The sequence below is a fragment of the Mustela putorius genome, unplaced genomic scaffold (assembly GCF_011764305.1).
Source record: "Mustela putorius furo isolate JIRA1106 unplaced genomic scaffold, ASM1176430v1.1 tig00003913_pilon_pilon_pilon, whole genome shotgun sequence".
NCBI lineage: Eukaryota > Metazoa > Chordata > Mammalia > Carnivora > Mustelidae > Mustela > Mustela putorius.
Genome location: NW_025422060.1, coordinates 370,557 through 391,375, shown reverse-complemented (window position 1 = coordinate 391,375; position 20,819 = coordinate 370,557). Strand labels below are relative to the sequence as shown.

Genomic DNA, 20,819 nt, shown 5'->3' with positions numbered 1-20,819 from the left:
TATTCAGTTTCTTTTGGGGTTCCATACAAATTTTAGGATTGTTTGTTCTAGCTTGGTGAAAAATGCTGGCGGTATTTTGGTAAGGATTGTATTAAATATGTAGATGGCTTTGAGTATAGACATTTTAGCAATGTTTGGTCTTCAAGTCCATGAGTATGGAATGTTCTTCCATTTCTTTGTATTCTCAATTTCTTTCTTAAGTTTTCTATAGTTTTTAGGATACAGAATTTATACATCTTTGGTTAGGTTTATTCTTATCATCTTCATTGTAATTGTAAATGGGATAGATTCCTTGATTTCTTTTCCTGCTGCTTTATTATTAGTGTACAGAAATATAAAAGATTTCTATACATTAATTTTATATCCTGTGACTTGGCTGAATTCTGTATTAGTTCTACCAATATTTTGGTGGGGTCTTTTGAGTTCTCTATTCAAAATACTGAGTATCTGCAAGTATTGAATGTTTGACTTTTTCCTTGCCAATGTGGATGACTTTTATTTCTTTTTGTTGCCAACTACTAAGGCTAAGACTTTGAGTACTATGTTAAATAGTCACGGTGAGGGTAGACATCCTATCTTGTTCTTGACTGTGGAGGAATAGTTCTCAGTTTTCCCCCATTGAACATATATCAGCTGTAGGTCTTTTGTATGTGGCCTTAATAATGTTGATGTAAATCTTCATGTATCCTTACCTTTTTGAGGGTTTTTAATGAAGAATGAAAATTGTATTTTGTCAAATACTTTTTCTGCATCTACTGATGGGATCATATGGTTCTTATCCTTTCTATTATTAAGGTGGCATGCCACATTAATTTGTGAATATTAAACTACCCTACAGCCCAGGAATAAATCCCACTTTATCATGGTAATAATTCTTTAAATGTACTATTGGACTCAATTTGATAGTATCTTGTTGAAAAATTTAAATCCATGTTCATCAGTCTGTAATTCTCCTCTTTAGTGAAGTATTTTGTTTTGAAATCAAGGTAATGCTGGCCTTGTAGAGAGAGTTTAGAAGTTTTCCTTCCATTTCTACTTTTTGGAACCATTTGATAAGAACAGGTATTAGTTCTCTCTAAATGTCTGGTAGAATTCCTCTGAGAGCCATCTAGCCCTGGACTTTTATTTGTTGGTAGAATTTTGATTACTGATTCAATCTATTTGCTGATTATGTTTCTTTCAAAATTTTCTCTTTCTTTATGTTTCCATTTTGGTAGTTTTTGTGTTTCTAAGAATTTGTCAATTTCACCCAGATTTCCCAGTTTGTTGGCATATAAATTCTCATAATATTCTCATAATTGTTTGTATTTCTGAGGTGTTGGTTGTGATCTCTTCTCTTTCATTTCTGATTTTATTTGAGTCCTTTCTCTTTTCTTTTTAAATTAAGTCTGGCTAGGTGTTTGTCAATTTTATTAATTCTTTCAAAGAACCACCTCTTAGTTTCCTTGATCTGTTGTACTTTTTTGTTTGTTTCTATAGCATTGAATTCTGCTCTAATCTTTATTATTCCCCTTCTTCTGCTTGCTTTATGTTTTGTTTGCTGTTCCTTTCCTTTTTCCTTTAGGTATAAGTTTAAGTTGTGTATTTTAAGACTTTTCTTGCTTCTTAAGGTAGGCCTGTGTTGCAATATACTTCCCTCTTAAAACTGCCTTTGCTCATCCCAAAGGTTTTGGAATGTCATATTTTCATTTTCATTTGTTTTCATGCACTTTAAATTTTTTTCTTTAATTTCTTGGTTAACCAATTCATTCTTTGGTAGGATGTTCCTTTGTGGTCTTTCATTTTTTTTTTCTTCTGATTGACTTCAAGTTTCATAGTTCTGTGATCTGAAAATATACATGCTATAATCTCCATTTTCTGGAGTTGTTGAAGGCTGATCTGTGGCCCAGTGTGTGATCTATTCTGGAAAATATTCTATGGGCACTCAAAAAGAAAGTGTATTCTCCTGCTTTAGGATGAGATGTTCTGAATATATCTGTCTTTGGTTTAAAATCTAGCTTGTCTGGTATAGGTATGGCTACTCTGGCTTTCTTTTGATGTCCATTAGCATGATAGATGTCTCTTCATCCTTTCACTTTTAAACTACAGGTATCTTTAGGTCTAAAATGAATGTCTTATTTTTTTTTATCCGTTTGAATGTTCTTGTTTTTTTTTCCATTCTGATACCATATGTCTTTTGATAGGAGCATTTGGCCCATTTACATTCATAGTGATTATTGAAAGATATGAACTTACTTCCATTCTACTACCTATAATGCTGATGTTTCTAGTGATATTCTCTGTTCCTTTCTGGTCTTTGTTTCTGTTTTTTTCCCCATTCAAAGAGTTCCCTTTAATATTCCTTGCAGAGCTTGTTTGGTAGTCCCAAACTCTTTCAGTTTTTGTTTGGGAAACTATCTCTCCTCCCATTCTGAATGACAGACTTGCTGTATAAAGTATTCTTCCCTGCATATTTTATTTTTTTTATTCAGAACACAATATACCCTGCTTCTTTCTTCTGCCTAACAGGTATCTGTGGATAGGCCTGCTGAAAATCTGATCTGTCTTCCCCTGTAAGTTAAGGGCGTTTTTTTCCCCTTGCTGCTTTAAGGATTTGTTTCCTTGTTTGTGTACTTTGTGAATTTGACTATATGTCTAGATAATGTCTGGCTTTTAAATTCAATGGGAGTTCTTTGTGTTTCTTGGATTTCAATGTCTGTGTCCTTGCCCAGATAAAGGAAATTTTCACCTATAAACTGCCAGATAAATCTTCTGCCCTTTTCTCTCTCTTTTTATCTTCTGGTAATCCTATGATATGAATGTTATCATGTTTTAAAAAGTCACTAAGTTCCCTAAGTCTACCATTGTGATCCAACACCTTTCTCTCTTCTTTTTTCAGCTTCATTATTTTCCATAATTTTATCTTCTCTATCACTGATTCATTCTTCTGCTTCATTTTTCTCTCTCTGTTTTTTACATTTGTTATTTATTTTTGAGAGAGAGAGTACAAGCAGCTGGAGGGGCAGAGGGAGAGGAAGAGAGAGAATCCTCAAGCAGACTCCCCAGTGGGCAGGGAGTCCCACTTGGGTTTCAATCCCAGGACCTGACTTGACCTGAAATCAAGAGTCGACCACTTAACCAACTGAGCCACCCTGGTGCTCCCCATTCTCTTTGCTATGGCATCCATTCAGGTTTGCATCTCAATTACAGCATTTTTAATTTAATCCTGATTAGGATTAGGACAAAATTTTGTGTCTGTGCTAAGGGATTCTTTTCTATGTTTTTTTTTTTTCAATCCTAGCTTGTACCCTTATACTTTTTGTTTTAAATTCTAGTTTCTACATATTACTTATATCTGTATTGATCAAATCCCTGGTCATTATTTCTACTTTCTGTTATTTCCTTTTTGGGGTGGATTCCTCTCTCTTCTCATTCTGTCTATAAAAAAAAAATCTAGGGGTGCCTGGGATGGTTCAGTTGGTTGGGAAACTGCCTTGAGCTTGGGTCATGATCTCAAGGTCCTGGGACTGACTCCCACATCGGTCTCCCTACTCAGCTGGGACCCTGCTTCTCCTTCTGATGCTTCCCCTGCTTGGGTTCTCCTGCACTCTCTCACTCTCTGTCAAATAAATAAATAAATAAATAAATAGTAAACTTTAAGAAAAAGTCTAGAGCTTAAGTGTGTTATGGTCTGCTTGTTAAATGAAACACTCACTATTCTACTTGCCGAGTTGCATTTTTGTTCTCTCAGTCCTCAGATTGATTTTTTGGGGTGATCAGAATGATTTGACATTTATCTAGCTGTATCAAAGGGACAAGTCAAGCTTAGAGTTCTCCTACTCCCCCACCATTTTTACTCCTTCCCCTAGGTCTTTGAGTTTGTCTTTGGGTACGGTGTAAAAAAACAGTCCCCTTTTATTTTTTTGCATTATGCTGTCCAGTTTTCTTAACACCATTTGTTGAAGAGACTGTCTTTTTCTCATTGGACATTCTTTACCGCTTTGTCAAAGATCAAGTGACCATACACTTGTGGGTTTCTTTCTGAGTTTTTCTATTCTGTTCCATTGATTGATGTGTCTAGTTTTGTGCTAGTACCATACTGTTTTGATTACTTTTAATACAACTTGAAGTCCTGGGTGCCTGGGTGGCTCAGTCACTGACCATCTGCCTTTGGCTCAGGTCATCCCCCTGCATCAGGCTCCCTGCTCCTCGACAAGCCTGCTTCTCCCTCTCCCACTCCCCCTGCTTGTGTTCCTTCTCTCACTGTGTGTCTCTCTCTCAAATAAATAAATTAATTAAAATAACTAAAAACACACATATATATGTGTGTGTTTATTATATATATAATATGTAAATATTATATATATATATTTATTTATATATTTGTGTGTGTGTGTGTGTATACACACACAAAAAAAAACTCGAAGTCTGGAGTTGTGCTGTCTCCAGCTTTGCTTTTCTTTTTCAAGATTGTGTTGTCTAGTCTGGGTCTTTTGTGGTTCTACACCAATTTTAGGATTGCTTGCCCTAGTTCTATGAAAAATTTTGTGGCTAATTTGATAAGGAGTGCATTAAATGTGTAGGTTGCTTGGGTAATATAGACATTTTAACAATATTGGTTCTTTCAATTTATGGTCATGGAATACCTTTCCATTTCTTTGTGTCATCTTCAATTTCTTTCATCACTTTTTTATAGTTTTCAGAGTACACATCTTTCACTTCTTTGGTTAAGTTTATTCCTAGGTATCTTGTTATGTTTGGTGCAGTTGAACATGGGATTGTTTTATTAATTGTTCTTAATGTCTTAATTGCTTTCTTTCTGCCAATTCACTATTGGTTTATAGAAATGCAACAGATTTCTGCACATTGATTTTTGTATCCAACAACTTTACTGAATTCTTTTATTAGTTTTAGTAGGGTTTTGGCTGTTTTTTTGTTTTGTTTTGTTTTGTTTTTGGTGGCATCTTTCAAGTTTTTTATATAGAGTACCATGTTATCTGCAAATACTGAATATTTTACTATTTCTTCAACAATTTGAGTGCTCTTTATTTCTTTTTATTTTCTGATCATGTGGCTAAGACTTCTAATACTATGTTGAATAAAAATTATGAGGGTATATAGCCTTTGTTATGTTGAAGTATGTTCCTTCTAAGCCTACTCTGTTGAGGATTCTTAACATGAATGGATGTTGTACTTTGTCAAATGCTTTTTCTGTATCTACTGAAATGAATATATGTTTTTTATCCTTTATCTTATTGTTGTGCTATGTCTCATTGATCGTTTTGTTAATATTGAATCTTATAAGCCAGGAATAAGCCCCATTTGATTGTGGTGAAAGAGTTTTCTAATGCATTGTTAGATTTAGTCTGCTAGTATTCTGCTAGGGACTTTTGCATCAAAGTTCATCAGGGATATTAGCCTGTAGTATTGTTGTTGTTGTTGTTGTTTTAATTTAATTTTATGTAATTTTATTTTTAGTGGTGTTTATATCTATTTTTGGTATATGTATAATGCTGGCCTCATAGAATGAGTTTGGAAGTTTACTTCTTTTTTTTTTTAATAGTTTGAGGAAAAGTAGCTATTAACTCTTTAAATACTTGGTAGAGTTCACCTGTTAAGCTGTCAGATCCAGGACTTTTTTTGTTGATAGTGTTTGATTACTGATTCAGTTCTTTTTTTTATTATTAGTCTGTTCAAATATTCTATTTCTTATTTCAGTTTTGGTAATTTACATGTTTCTAGGAATTTATCCATTTCTTGTAGGTTGCCCAATTTGTTGTCATATAGTTTTCATAATAGTCTATTATGATTGTTTGTATTTCTGTTGTGTTGGTTGCTTTTTCTCCTCTCTCATTTGTGATTTTACTTATTTGAGTTCTTTCTCTTTTTTTCTGATAAGCCTGGCCAGAGGTTTATGAGTTTGTTGATCTTTTCAAAGAACCAGCTCCTGGTTTCATTGATGTATTTTATTTTTATTTTATCTTTTTTTAAATTTTATTTTCTCTGCTGAATTTTTATTTTATTTATTGTTCATTTTCTAGATACTTTAGCTATAAGGTTAAAGTTATTTGTGATTTTTCTTGCTTCTTGACATAGGACTGTATTGCTCTAAACATTTCTCTTAGAACTGCTTTTGCTGCTTCCCAAAGTGTTGGAGGGTTTCTATTCACTTTTTTTTTTTACTTTTAATTTTTTATTTTTTATAAACATATATTTTTATCCCCAGGGGTACAGGTCTGTGAATCACCAGGTTTACACACTTCACAGCACTCCTATCATATGATCTCCCTGATATGAGGAAGTGGTGATGCAACATGGGGGCTTAAGTGGGTACAAGAAGAATAAATGAAACAAGATGGGATTGGGAGGGAGACAAACCATAAGTGACTCTTAATCTATTCACTTTTTAATTTCTTCTTTGATTTCTTGGCTGACCCTTCCATTGTTCAGTAACATGTTATATAATCTCCATGTATTTGTGGTCTTTCCAGACTTTTTCTTGTGGTTGGCTTCTAGTGTCATAGTATTGTGGTTAGAAAAGGCTCATAATATGAGTTTCATCTTTCTAAATTTGTTTTTGTTTTGTGACCTAATATGTGATCTATTCTGGAGATGTTCCATGTGCACTAAAAAGAATGTGTACTCTGCTGTTTTAGGATGGAATGTTCTGAATATATGTTAAGTCCCTCTGTTCTAGTGTGTCATTCAAAGCCTCTCCCTTCCCTGGTTATTTTCTGTTTAGGTGATCTATCTGCCCATTGATGAAAGTGGGTGTTATATGTCCCTATTATTTTATTATTGATTAGTTTCTTTATGTTCATCATTAATTGTTTTATGTATTTGAGTGCTCTTATGTTGGGTTGAATAAATATTTATAATTGCTATATCTTCTTGTTGGGTTGTGCCTTTTATGATTATATAATGCCCTTCTTTGTAACTTGTCAGTCTTTGTCTTAAAGTCTATTTTTTATAAGTATTATGCCTCCAGTTTTTTTGAACATCCATTTACATCATAGGTATTCCTCCATCCCCTCATTTTTTGTCTGCTAAGTGTCTTTAGGTCTAAAATGAGTCTCTTGTAGGAAGCATATAGATGGGTCTTGTTTTTTGTTTGTTTGTTTGTTTTTATTTCTTATGTCACCTTATGAGTTTTGATTGGAGAACTTATATTCAAAGTAATTATAGATATGTATTTATTGTCAGTTTATTATTTGTTTTGTGGTTCTTTCTGAAGATTTCCCCTGGTCCTTTCTTGTGTTACTTTCTTTCATAGTTTTCAGATTTTCTTTAGTGATATATCTGGATTTCTTTCTCTTTATTATTGCATTTTTATTAGTCATTTTTAATATATAGTTACTATTTTGTTTGTAAATTACCTCTTCAGCATATCACAGTCTATATTAAGTTGATGGTCTTTTAGGTTTGAACTCATTCTTTTCTCCTCTCTTCCCCATGTTTTAAGTATATGTTGTGATATTTTACACCTTTTTATTTTTTTTAGTTTCCTGATTGATTTTTTATAGAAATATTCATATTTACTGTTTTTGTGTTTCCTACCTTTTTTAACTACCACTTGTTGTCTCTCCTTTCCACTATTTTCACTTTTGGCCTCTTCTTCCTCTAATTTCTTGCAGTGATCATGAATTTCTTTAGTTTTTGTTTGCCAGAGAAACTATTTATCTATCCTTCTAGTCTGCATGATAGCCTTGCTGGATAAAATATTCTTGGCTATAGATTCTTTCCATTGAGCACTTTCAGTATATTATGTCACCATTCTCTTGTGGCTTGCAAAGTTTCTGCTGAAAAATTCCCTGATAGGCTTATGGGGCTTCCTTGTATATTGCTGTCTTCTTTTGTCTTCCTGCTTTTAATTATTTTTTTATTTATCAGTATATTTTACCAATTTAATTACAATATGTCTTGGCAAATATCTGCATTTGTTGATGTTGATGGGCATTCCCTGTGCCTCCTGGATTTAGATACCTGTCTCTTTCCCCATATTAGGGAATTTTTCAGGTATTACTTTCCTAAATATATATATATATATTTTTTTCTCTCTCTTCTTCTAGGACTCCTTCAATATAAATGTTACATTTGATGGGTTCACTGAGTTCCCTATGTCTATTTCCATTTCGCATAACTTTTTTCTCTCTTTATTCAGCATTCTTAGTTTCTATTACTCTGTCTTCTAAATCACTAATTCATTCCTCTGCTTCTTCCATCCTGCTATTCATTCTATCAAGAATATTTCTCATTTCATTCAGAGCCCTTTATCTCTGCTGTTATTCTTTATCTCTGTGTTAAGGTCTCACTTCTGCCTTCCACTCTTTTCTCAAATCCAGTGATATCTTTATGATCATTGATTTAAATAGTCCATGAGGCACATTACTTCTATCTGTTTTGCTTAGATCTCTGGCTGTGGCTTTGTTTTTGTTGTTGTTGTTGTTGTTGTTTGTTTGTTTTTTAAGATAAAACTCCCTGTCTTCTCATTTATTCTAAGTCTCTATGCCTGATTCTGTATTTTAGGAAAGTCAACTATATCTCTTCTTCTTGTTTGTGAAGTAGATGTCCTTTAGTGCCCTGACATGTCATGTCCCCTGTTCTCCTAGTCCTGGCACTTCTGGGAGTGTCTCCAATGTATGGTGCCTGTGCTCTCCTGTTTTATCCTGATCACTTTATCCTTAAGGCTAACCATAAGCAAAGGCTTTCTTGGTTGGGGGCAGTGTTTGGTCCCTGTCCTGAACATAGTGAACTTAATTAGACCTGCTTGTGAAGTGAGACCTATTGCCATTGTTGCAGGTACTGAAGCTAGGCAAAACTCCTGAGTCAGGAGATGTGGTGTGAACAATTGTTTGGGCTTGTCTTCTGGGGATGAAGCCTATCACATTAGGACTGAGCCAAGCAAGACTGGGAGGGTGGTCTTACTGGATCATATGAAACAGTGCTTGTAGTAAACAAGCCAGGTAGGAAGACCTGGGCTGTGCTGACTCAAGAATGTGGCCCTGTGCTTATGTTGATAGGACAGGGGAGAAAAATGGTGGCTGCCAGATCCTTTTTTCCCAGAGAGGTCTCTCCATGAATGCATCCTTTCTGAGGCCACAAGTTGCCACAAGTCAAAAAATTCAGTGCCTCTCACTTTCCAAGTTGTTGTTATGGAGATTCATTTTCCTTGTTTTCTTCCCTATGTATTAGTCTGTCTCTCATATTTCTCCATGACCACAGCCCCCTCCCCACAACAGTAGCTATATTTCTCTCTCAAACCATATCTCCCCACTTACTACTTTCTTTGATGGGGCCTTGTCTCTACTTTTGGTTGTGGAGATTGTTCTCCCAGACTTCAGGTCAATTTATGGAGTATTTAAGATGATTTGATAGTAATTATATTCATGGGATGAGCTCTGTTACTCTTCCCCCATCTTCCAACACCCCTCTGAAAAAAATAATTCAAATTATATTCTTATAGATAAAGAAGTTGTGAAACTGTATATTAAACACTAAAAGTTATTGAACATTTATTAAATACCATTATTCAATTCTGATATTTCTGTCCAGTTCTCTTCTTCCCTTTGTTGTTGCTGAAGGGATAATCTGAGAATGAGGAGGGGAAGGCCAAATATAAATGGGAAAGAATTTAGTAAATGTTACTTGCATGTAAGAGGGAAATATGGAGACTTTTTTATATTAGCTACTTACCTCCTGAAATTTGTTCTTAAAATTGATATGTCCTCTAAAAAGAACTTTCATAGTTTTAAAAACCAATGTGAAATGGAGCATATTGATAAGGTTCTATTTCAACATCATTGAGACTTTCCTTTATTGACCTTGGTGACCTAAAGTTTTCAATGATGACATTTTAATAGCTTTAAATCTGCAAAAACATAATCCTGGACCTAAGCTTGCCTCAAACAAATTTTCTATACCATAGAGCAGAAGATGAACTAAACAAATGTTTGTGATTTTTATTTACTCATGAAAGTACATTTGAATGACATTAATGTATTAATTATTCTATCTTTAATTTGAATAATTAAATTTTTTCAGAAATAATTTAATAGTAAGTCATGGGTAATAAAGAGAGTCTGAGTTGTACAGTTTTAAGGGAGAAAATTGCTTATATCTATTGATACTCCTCTTTAAATACCTAGCTCCCTTTTATTCCAGGACATTTCATATTTCCTGGTAAAATAATACCTAGATTTATGTGTTTCTGACTGAATGGTCTCTTCCTACAATGTCAGAATGTCAGGGAGTTATACACATATCATATATGCAGTAATACACAGTAATATATACATATTACTATATTAATATGTGTGTGTGTGTGTGTGTGGTAAGTTTAAGGATAAATGGACAATAACTTTTAGCACTTAAATATACTTTACTACAATTGCAAGAGCAGAGATTTAATACATATGGACCAGTGATTCAAATTTGGGGGAAGGGTGCCCAGATGTCTCAGTCTGTTAAGTGTCCCACTCTTGGTTTCTGCTCAGACCATGATCTCAGGGTCCTGGGGTTTAACCCTGAATTGGGTTGCACACTCAAGGCAGAGTCTGCCTGTCCCTCTCCCTTCCCCTCTGCTTCTCCTCCCACTTGCAGGAGCACATGCACATACTTTCTCTCAAATAAATAAAATCTTCAAAAAAAGTTTTGGGAAAAATAGATAGCTCTTAATATTTCTCATTATTTTAAAGTAAAGACATCTTTAAGGTGAAAATTTTTATTCTTCAAACTATTCTTTAGTCATTGGCAAACCTACCTATTTTCCTTAAAGAATTTCCCAGGAACAAGACTTTTGAACTTATAATGTGTTAACTAAGAGATAAACTTCAAGGGGCACCTGGGTGGCTCAGGGGGTTAAAACCTCTGCCTTCAGCTCAGGTCATGATCCCAGGGTCCTGTGATGGAGCCCCACATCAGGCTTTCTGCTCAGCAGGGAGCCTGCTTCCTCCTTTCTCTCTGTCTGCTTCTCTGCCTACTTGTGATCTCCATCTGTCAAATAAATAAATTAAATTAAATTAAAATCTTTTAAAAAAAGAGATAAACTTCAAGAAGTCTAAGATGTAGCTTGAATGACTAAGTATCTCCCAGTCTGAGAACCTTAACCATCCAATCATAAGCCTGAATATATTGAGTAATATTTGTAAAAATTAGTATCCACTCAATAACATGGCATTCACTGTCCAATAGTTTAAAAGCTTGAGGTTTTAATAAAAAGAGTTGCACTTTCTTTTCACAACATTTCTAACATTTATTTTTTTTTAAAGATTTTATTTATTTATTTGACAGACAGAGATCACAGGTAGGCAGAGAGCCAGTCAGAGAGAGAGGAAAAGAAGCAGGCTCCCTGCTGAGCAGCGAGCCCATGCGGGGCTTGATCCCAGGACCCTGGGATCATGACCTGAGCCGAAGGCAGAGGCTTTAACACACTGAGCCACCCAGGCGCCCCCATTTCTAACATTTAATTAAATCTAAAGAAGGCTTGATTTTTTTATATATATGTATGGGTTAGCGTTATTTCATAAATTTTTCTGTTTTAAAACACTGGCTATTTGCTTGGATAATAATCTATAAGAAAATTTTCCACAAGGCATAAAAAATAATATTTTCAATTTTTAAATCATCAACAAAGATTAATACAAAATACTTTTCCAAGAATAACTAACACTTTGTTTTCTTGAGCCAGGATAGGAAATCTGGGGAAATAATAAGTAGTTCTTTCTTTGATGATTATCAGGTATAAAGCAATTCTGTTCAAGAAATAAGAAACTTTCCACTCTATTTGTAATTACATTTTCTCTATTTGTACCAAGAAGAATGAATTGAGGTTTCTTGTTTAATATCATCTTCTTCAAACACAGTTACTCTTATTTACTGAATTCATAAAATAATTTCTGATTTGCTATTTTTACAAAATCAATAAGGTGGTAGGAGAAGGCATCTTCACTATGTAATGTTCACTTAAATTTCTATAAACTAAAAATTATGATTGAGACAACAGGGGTGCCTAGGTGGCTCAGTCAGTTAAGCATCTAGTTCTTGATTTCTGCTCAGCCTTTGATCTCAGGGCTGAGAATTCAAGACCCACACTGGGCTCCATGCAGGGTGTGGAGCCTATTTGGAGAAAGAAAGGACACAACATTAGTATCTGAATTAATATCAATGTCATCATGACATGTTAAGGAATAAACATTTTTCAATAACCATCAGATAGTATGTTTAAGATTTTTGTATTTCATTGTATATAAATTTCATCTCAAAGAAATAAATGAACAATTACAGAATTGTTCTTAATGGTATTTGTTTTAAAGTGTTTAAGAAAATGGTACTAATGTCTGCAACCTATTTGTGTCAAAAATGCAATAAAAGTATGCACTTATTGATATGCAATTTTGTGATAGAACAAACATGTTTTTTTAATTTTTATTTATGTTATTTCTTTTCAGTATTTCAGAATTCATTGTTTATGCACCACACCCAGTACTCCATGCAATATGTGCCCTCCCTATTACCCACCACCTGGCTCACCCAACCTCTCACCCCCATCCCCTCCAAAACCTTCAGTTTGTTTCTCAGAGTCCACAGTCTCTCATGGTTCATCTCTCCTCCAATTTCCCCCAACTCCATCTCCCCATGCCCTCTGTATTATTCCTTCTGCTCCACAAATAAGTGAAACCATATGATAATTGACTCTCTCTGCTTGACTTCTTTCACTCAGAATAATCTCTTTCAGTCCTATCCATGTTGATACAAAAGTTGGGTATTCATCCTTTCTGATGGAGGTATAATACTCCATTGTATATATAGACCATATCTTCTTTATCCATTCATCTGTTGAAGGTCATCTTGGTTCTTTCCACAGTTTGGCAACTGTGGCCATTGCTGCGATGAACATTGGGGTACACATGGTCCTTCTTTTCACTATCTCTATATCTTTGGGGTAAATACCCTAAGGTGCGATTGCAGGGTCAAAGGGAAGCTCTATTTTTAATTTCTTAAGAAATCTCCACACTGTTCTCCAAAGTGGCTGCACCAACTTGCATTCCCACCAAGAGTGTAAGAGGGTTCCCCTTTCTCCACATCCTCTTCAACACATGTTGTTTACTGTCTTGTTAATTTTGGCCATTTTGAATGGTATAAGGTGATATCTCAGTGTGGTTTTGATTTGAATCTCCCTAATGGCTAGTGATGAGCAAACACATTTTAATATTATTGGTAGAATCTAAGGAGCAAGTATTGACTATTCAGTGTAAAATTGTTTAAAATTTTCCTTATCCTTAATATTTTTACAATGATGTTTATTTTTTAAAATTATAACTAGAAGAAAAATGGCAGATCTACACCTAAAGAAGGCTGATTTATTAAAGATTACTTTTCAATGTTTAAAGAGTGTGTGGTTAAATATATCAAATTGTTGAGTCAGTTCATACAACTTATATTGTTAAGTAGATCAAAACATATTTTGCATGACTATTAAACAAATACTTTTTGTAGGAAGACAGTTTAACAGAGGGGAATTTTTACATTTAAATCTATATATGTAGCTTTGTTTGGGTGAATCAAAATTGAGTTAGCATTTTGGTTTCTTTTCTTTCCTTTGACCTCCATTTTAGAAATTGACTTAAAAATTGGCTTTGGTGCTGAAACTTGGTCCTAAGATCCAAGACTAAATTGTTATTTTCAAGATTATTGTCAATTAAAAAAATATTTATTTATCTGCCTCAGATGATAATGCCAGGGGATATCAGAACACAATGTCCTGGGATGTATGGGTAGCTCAGTGGGTTAAAACCTCTGCCTTAAGCTCAGGTCATGATCCCAGGGTCCTGGGATTGGGCCCCACTTAGGGCTCTCTGCTCAATAGGGAGCCTGCTTCCCTTCCTATCTCTGCCTGCCTCTCTGCCAATTTGTGATCTCTGTCAAATAAATAAATAAAATCTTTAAAAAAAATTTAGAACACAATGTCCTTTGGGTGATATATCAGGAATATCTGGAAACATGTGCAGTAAGATGATGATGGCCTACAGAGTCCAAAAAAGCTTAATCAAGAATCCAGAAAGAAATGAGAAAGTAAGGAAAATTTAATGTTAGGTATGAGGCATTATTCTGCTTCATTCTTATTAATTTTTTTCAAGATTTATATATTCATTTGATATAGAGTGGGGTGAGGGACAGAGGGAGAGAGAGAATCCTCAAGTGGACTCAGCACTGAGCACAGATCCCAATGTGGGACTTAATCCCCGGACCCTGAGATCATAACCTGAGTCAAAATCAAGTGTTGTTTGCTTAAACAACTGAGCCATCCAGTCTTAATAAATTATGTATGGATGTGTGAAATTTCTAGCCAAGGACTCAATATGTCAGTAAGTTGATTTACCATCTTACTAGTTTTCTGTGCAGACAGTGTAAACAGAAACATTGTAATGTGGATTCAGGTGGAGAAGATAGGAAAGTTATTTTTTTAGATTCATTTCTTTTTTCTTCATATGTTTCTGAATTTGGTAACATCAGTGACACAGGGATGGTTCTAACTTGTATAGGAAACAAAATACTAACTCAGAAATGATTGATCTGTAAGAATCTACCCAGAACAATAAACGCAAGTAAAGACAAAAGACAGAGAGAAAACAATAGAAAAATATTTTTCTATTAAAATTTAAAATAAATTGTTATTTTCAATTTGATATATTTTGATAATTTTATATAAAAATTTTATATATTTGATATATTTAACCACATACTCTTTAAACATTGAAAAGTAATCTTTAATAAATTGGCCTTCTTTAGGTATAGATCTGCCATTTTTCTTCTAGTTATAATTAAAAAATATAAATGTCATTGAAAAATATTAAGGATAAGAAAAATTTTAAACTATTTGGAGAAAAATTTCTCCAATATTTCAATCCAATTTAGTCTGGGGAAAAAATTATCCAAGCTATGCTTTCTTCACAAACATTGGTTTATTTAAGAAATAACATCTTTGTCATGATGTAGTATATAATTTGTTAATTCAGGACAATCTAATGCATGATAATGGTCATCTCTCAGTGGAAAATTTGTGTTTCTGTCTATACATTGTCTATATATTTAATTGTCCCAAAAGTTACTATTTCCTATGTCACCCATCTTCTACGAGATTTTTATCCCAACTGATATGATCATGTTTGGAGAGTACTCAGTACTTTGACCAAACATGTAATTCATATCACACATAACATATGTCTTCTAAATGATATGTAGAAGGACTATTAGAAAACATAAAAAATATACTATCATTATTTTTATTATTTATTTTGATACTTGATTAATTCTAAGACATTTAGCAACTAGAAACTTCTTTATTTGGATTTTGTGTCCTTTTATGATATGCCTACCAGTATTTTTATATTTTTGTTGTATTTTTTGTTTTGTTTTGTTTTGTTTTAACATTCCTTACTTTCTGGCACTACAAAATGTTTTAGGCTCATCTTGTGTACTTCCTGCTCCAGTCCTGGAATCTGCCATATTTCCAAGAAGCTTTGCTTCCTTTGTCTGTGAACGATATTAGAAATCAAGTAATGGGGCGCCTGGGTAGCTCAGTGGGTTAAAACCTTTGCCTTTGACTCAGGTCATGGTCCCAGGGTCCTAGGATTAAGCCCTGCATTGGCCTCTCTGCTCCGCAGGGAGTCTGTTTCCTCCCTTCTCTCTCTGCCTGCCTCTCTGCCTACTTGTGATCTCTGTCTGTCAAGTAAATAAATAAAATCTTAAAAAAAAAAAAGAAATCAAGTAATGGATTCTTTGTGTTCATAACTACTCGAGTATCATAACCTTCTCAGCTGATAAAGATGTATATATATACTAAGTCATATATATATACATGTAACTATATGTATTTCTATATGTAACCATCCGTATCTATATTAGGCTAAACATGCGTTTATTTTGATGTCTCCAATTTTAAGCCATTACTCATGGATCATTCTAGTCTTCTCCCTTTGTGTGTCTCTAACCTTCTACTCACTTAATCAGTCAACTAAAGTATTGTGCTTATGTATAGCTCCTTTTGCCTTGATTTTATAGAATCGACTAACTTCCAAAATTACCTAAGTCAACAACTATTCCCTACTGTTTTGGTAAGATAGTTTCATACATCTGTAGTACACTTAGAATGTTTGTTAGTTGGTTTTTGCAACCCCTCATAAGACCCATTGAAGTTGTACATAATTTTAAAAAATTGCATACATTGGGTTCCGTTCCTTGCTGCTGTGGACTCTGGGCAGCTGGGGTCAGTGAAGGATCTCAAGATGGCTGGGTGAAAACTTGCTCTAAAAACCATTGACTAGGTAGTTTTTGGTGAGATCATACCCCAAAACCAGAAGGCCATCGCTAAACTTCCTGAAATCTTGGTATGAGACACTTACCTCCAAGTTGGATACTCTCCCTAAGAAAGTCCTTGCTATTAACTGAGCTTACTACAAAACCAATGTGGTGAATGCTGGCTTGGTAGATGACTTTGAGAAGAAGTTCAATGCCCTGAAGATTCCTGTGCCAGAGGATAAATACACTGTTCAGGTGGACGCTGAAGAAAAAGAAGATGTAAAAAGTTGTGCTGAGTTTTTGTCTCTCTCAAAGGCCAGGATTATGGAATACAAAAAACAGCTGGAGAAGCTAAGGAATGTAATTCTGTTTGATCAGATGACCATTGAGGACCTAAATGAAGCCTTCTTGTCTAAGAAGAAGTATACCTATTGGCCTCACAAGCCAATCGAAAACTTATAAACTTGAGGTGGGGAGAGAGCTCTGGCCTTGTATTATAAACACTGGACATTAAAAATAATGGATACAGTAAAAAAATGCATACATTAAGTTTCATTATCTCCTTTAATAGGTTTTGACAAATATGTCATTATCCATAATTACAATCATGCAGAACAGTTTTATTCTCCCTCAATAGTGCCACATTCTTTACCTATTCAACATTTTCTGTTGCTTAAATAATTAAATCTCTTTCTCAAGAAGGAGGACAAAATATTACTGTTTATTTTGGCATATACGGCTATATGGCTTTCATCATTTAGTTTATGTTTACCTTTCCAAACATATCTTTAGAGTCCTATCAAAAGCCAAACAAGCATTGTACATTCCATGTGTATCAGACTACCTATATTTCTTAGAATACATATCCTGCTATTTGATTTATTTTTTAAGATTTTATTTATTTGAGAGAGAGTATGAGGCAGGGAGGGTCGGAGAGAGAAGCAGACTCCCCGCTGAGGAGGGAGTCTGATGCAGGACTAGATCCTAAGACTCCAGGATCATGAACTGAACCAAAGGCAGTCACTTAACCAACTGAACCACACAGGTGCCCTTGCTATTTAATTTATACTAAATATTTCTCTCTATGTCGAAATGTCCTTGTAGACATGAAAGCCTAGGATATTTCCACACATTTTTCAAACATGATCTCAGATGTTAACAGTATTAAAAAAGACCTCCTTGCTCACATAAAACAAGTTAGGTAAGCTATCTCTTGTGTTTCATTTTAATTATATCATCTTATTTGTTCTTTATATTGTTATATTTCTATTATTTAATCATCTTCACTAGAATGTAATCACCTTAAAGAAAGATGGTAGGCTATTCATCCTGTATATGCATATTACAATATCTGTGGCATTCATATATTTAATAAAAATGAAACACCAAAGAAAAAAGAATAAATGAATGAGTGAGTGGGAAACTGAGTGAGTCAAATATACATGTTTGTTTCTAATTTCAACTCACTAAAGTTGATCTTTTTGGAAGTTAATGACAGCCAAAGGCTAAAATGTTGATGCTCAACTTCAAAGGGGAGTTGAAAAGGATCTGGAGTAGTACCACTAGGGGACAACCAGTTGTGGTTATGAGAGGCTTAATATGTAAAATATTCATTCTGTTCCCTTATAGTTGTTGCAGTTTCCTTTACTGTATTGACTTATTAAATTAAAAAAGATTCCAGGGTGCCAGGGTGCCTGGGTGACTCAGTGGGTTAAGCCTCTGCTTTCTGCTCAAGTCATGATCTCAGGGTCCTGGGATTGAGCCCCATATCTGCTCTCTGCTCAGCAGGGAGCTTGTTTCTTCCCCCCCCCCCACCCCCGCCTGCCTCTCTACTTGTGATCTCTGTCTGTCAAATAAATAAATAAAATCTTTTTTAAAAAAAAAAGGTGCCAAATATCCCCATATGACTTCTTAACCGGAATTTTAGGAGTATACAGTTACACATACACAACTCTAAGAATGATGCCTTGGCCAAATGATAACTTGGATAATAATACTGTGACATTACAATCCTTTCTTCACAGGAATCCTTTTGTCCTTACTTTCTAACTCTTGATACACAAATCAGTACAAACATTATCATAGTAAGTAAAAAATCATGATATTAGGTACAAATTTCACTACTGACATTCTACATTCCTCAGATGTCAAAACAAACCAGTAAAAGCAATTTAAGTATTTGCAGTATGTCCTAAGTCCTCTTCTCCATATCAATAAAATCATCACTTGTGTGACTTAGTCAATTGTCTGCCTTCAGCTCAGGTCATGACCTCAGGGTCTTGAAATCCAGCCTCTCATCCAGCTCCCTTCTCAACAGGGAGACTGCTTCTCCTTCTCCCTCTGTCTGCTGTTCCCCTTGCTTGTACTCTTTCTTTCTCTGTGTCAAATAAATAAACATAATCTAAAAAAGAAAAGAAAGAATCACCACTTTATAAGCATCTACTATGAAGTTCAAATACTCAACAACTATTTTTTTTAAATAAAGGCTATCAAATGCGATGAGGAAAAAGCCCAGCTTTCTTTACTAGATTCTGAAATAAAAGAATCAATCATGTCAAATTAAACCAGGTATTTCTATACACCAAGGCTAACTCCTGAATACAGAGCAGTGTGGGTATTATTTATCTTCCTCGTGCTAAGCTCATAAATTAGAGAAAAAAACTACACTTGGACAATTCAATCACCTCAAATAAAATGAACTGTTTAACCTGTTAATAAAAAAGTGGTAATTCTAGGCTACCCTATTTGAAGATCAAGGTGCTTTATTTAAGGACAAAGGAAACTTTTCTATTACTTCTAATTATTAAGCTTTTAAAATTAATCTAAACATTTGCAGTGAACTTCTTGAAGAGCAATACAAGTTTTCCTTTAATTTTTCTCTAAAATAGAACTAGTTATAGGTATAAATGTCAAAACTGTGATTTAAAACTTTTTGTGAAGGAACCTATTTCTGTTTTTTTTTTTTTTTTTATGACTGCCACCCTAACTTTATCAAGTCATTGGGCTAAGTTTGGGGAGATTTCATATTAAGAGCTGAGCTTTTTCTTACGTATCACAACCAAACCCAGAATGTACTCTTTGAAATTAATACTAGTATTGCTGACTTAACGGTAACTTTCAAGAACACTAATAGATGATACATTTAGTAAATATTTGTTGACTGATTACTCTTTCCTTGTGGGTTGCATGTGTATAAGAAATTCAAACATGTATTCAGTCAGAGAAACATCAATTAATAGTCACTGAAGAGTGAAAAGGAAACAGCTTATGACCTAGGTGCTTGTCATTTAGAAACAAAAGACACAGTCTTAGGGATCTTTGATCTCATAGATTCTATTGATTAGAATCAAACACATACAGAATTATCATAACAAATGCTTCTGACATGGACTTTTGTAATAATTATGTTTTCCCAAGCAAACCTCACAGAGCTGAGATTTGTTTATTTCAGCTTGCTTTCTACCTCCACACCCATTACCCTTAACAACAAAAAAAGGAAATTATTACTAGTCATTTTGTCTGAGTCTGACTCATGTAAAGTCCCACAGGTATGATGGAGGAGTTCAAATCTATTGAATTAGGTACCAAAAGTGTCTTCCTTAAGTTAGGAAATGATAAAGAAAAGTAATGTGATGAGACAAAATATTAACAGAGGCTCAGATTTTGAAAAGTTCGTGGAAAAGGATTGACAAACTAGAGTTGAAAGAAGGAGTTATAATAATTTTATTGGTAATAAGTAAATATCTTCACTTTTGAACTGCTAATCTTGATCATTTGATAATAAAGAATGAAGTAATGTTTTACTATCGTGATTATAAGACAAAATATTTAGACTGATTATTTCAGTGTAAAGCAGTGTAAAATGTTAAAATATCTTTATCAAAGAACTAAAACAGGCTTGCTGGCTAAATTATTTTTTCTCTTTTAAAGTTAAGCTAATTTTCATTCCCATTTTACTTGTGTATGGAAGATAAAATTTTTACAATTGCTCTAACACAAATATTGTTTACCTTTTTTACAATATCAGTGGTTTTTTTTTTAAATAAATGAAGTCTTAAAACCAATGAACCATTTCCTATTTTGTGTTATTCTCATACTTTCATTAGCTCCAGATCCACAGCCAGGTTGAAAGCTTCTGTACATAAAGTACAGTACTGCCAAGCTTCAAAGTATAATAAATCTTCTAAAAATAAAAATAATTATAATTATAAATAATCCTCTATAATATTTTTGGAAGCTAAAACATGTGAGTTCGGTGAATCAAGCATTTATTTATTTAGGCCAAGTATTGTAATTTTCTTAATCTCATGAGATACTAAATAGCCATATGCTGAATAAAGTTGTTTTCTGCCAACAGTGAAATTTCACCCACATCCATCTGTATGAAATTAGAGTCTCCAAAGAAGGTGAGGCTGGCATTAATGAAAGATTAAGAAAATCTGAGTAGCTGAGTTTTGGATATAGAACAAACACTCATAGGCTATGTCTAGAAAGGAAAAACTCAAGAGTTTTAGCAAAAAATATATTTGAACATACATTTACAT

At 34.0% G+C, this 20,819-nt stretch overlaps 1 pseudogene; it reads left to right on the top strand.

Moving 5' to 3' along the window:
* The first annotated feature begins 16,262 nt into the window (after nt 1-16,262).
* LOC101694509 lies at nt 16,263-16,737 on the top strand (annotated as a pseudogene).
* Nucleotides 16,738-20,819: the final 4,082 nt, after the last annotated feature.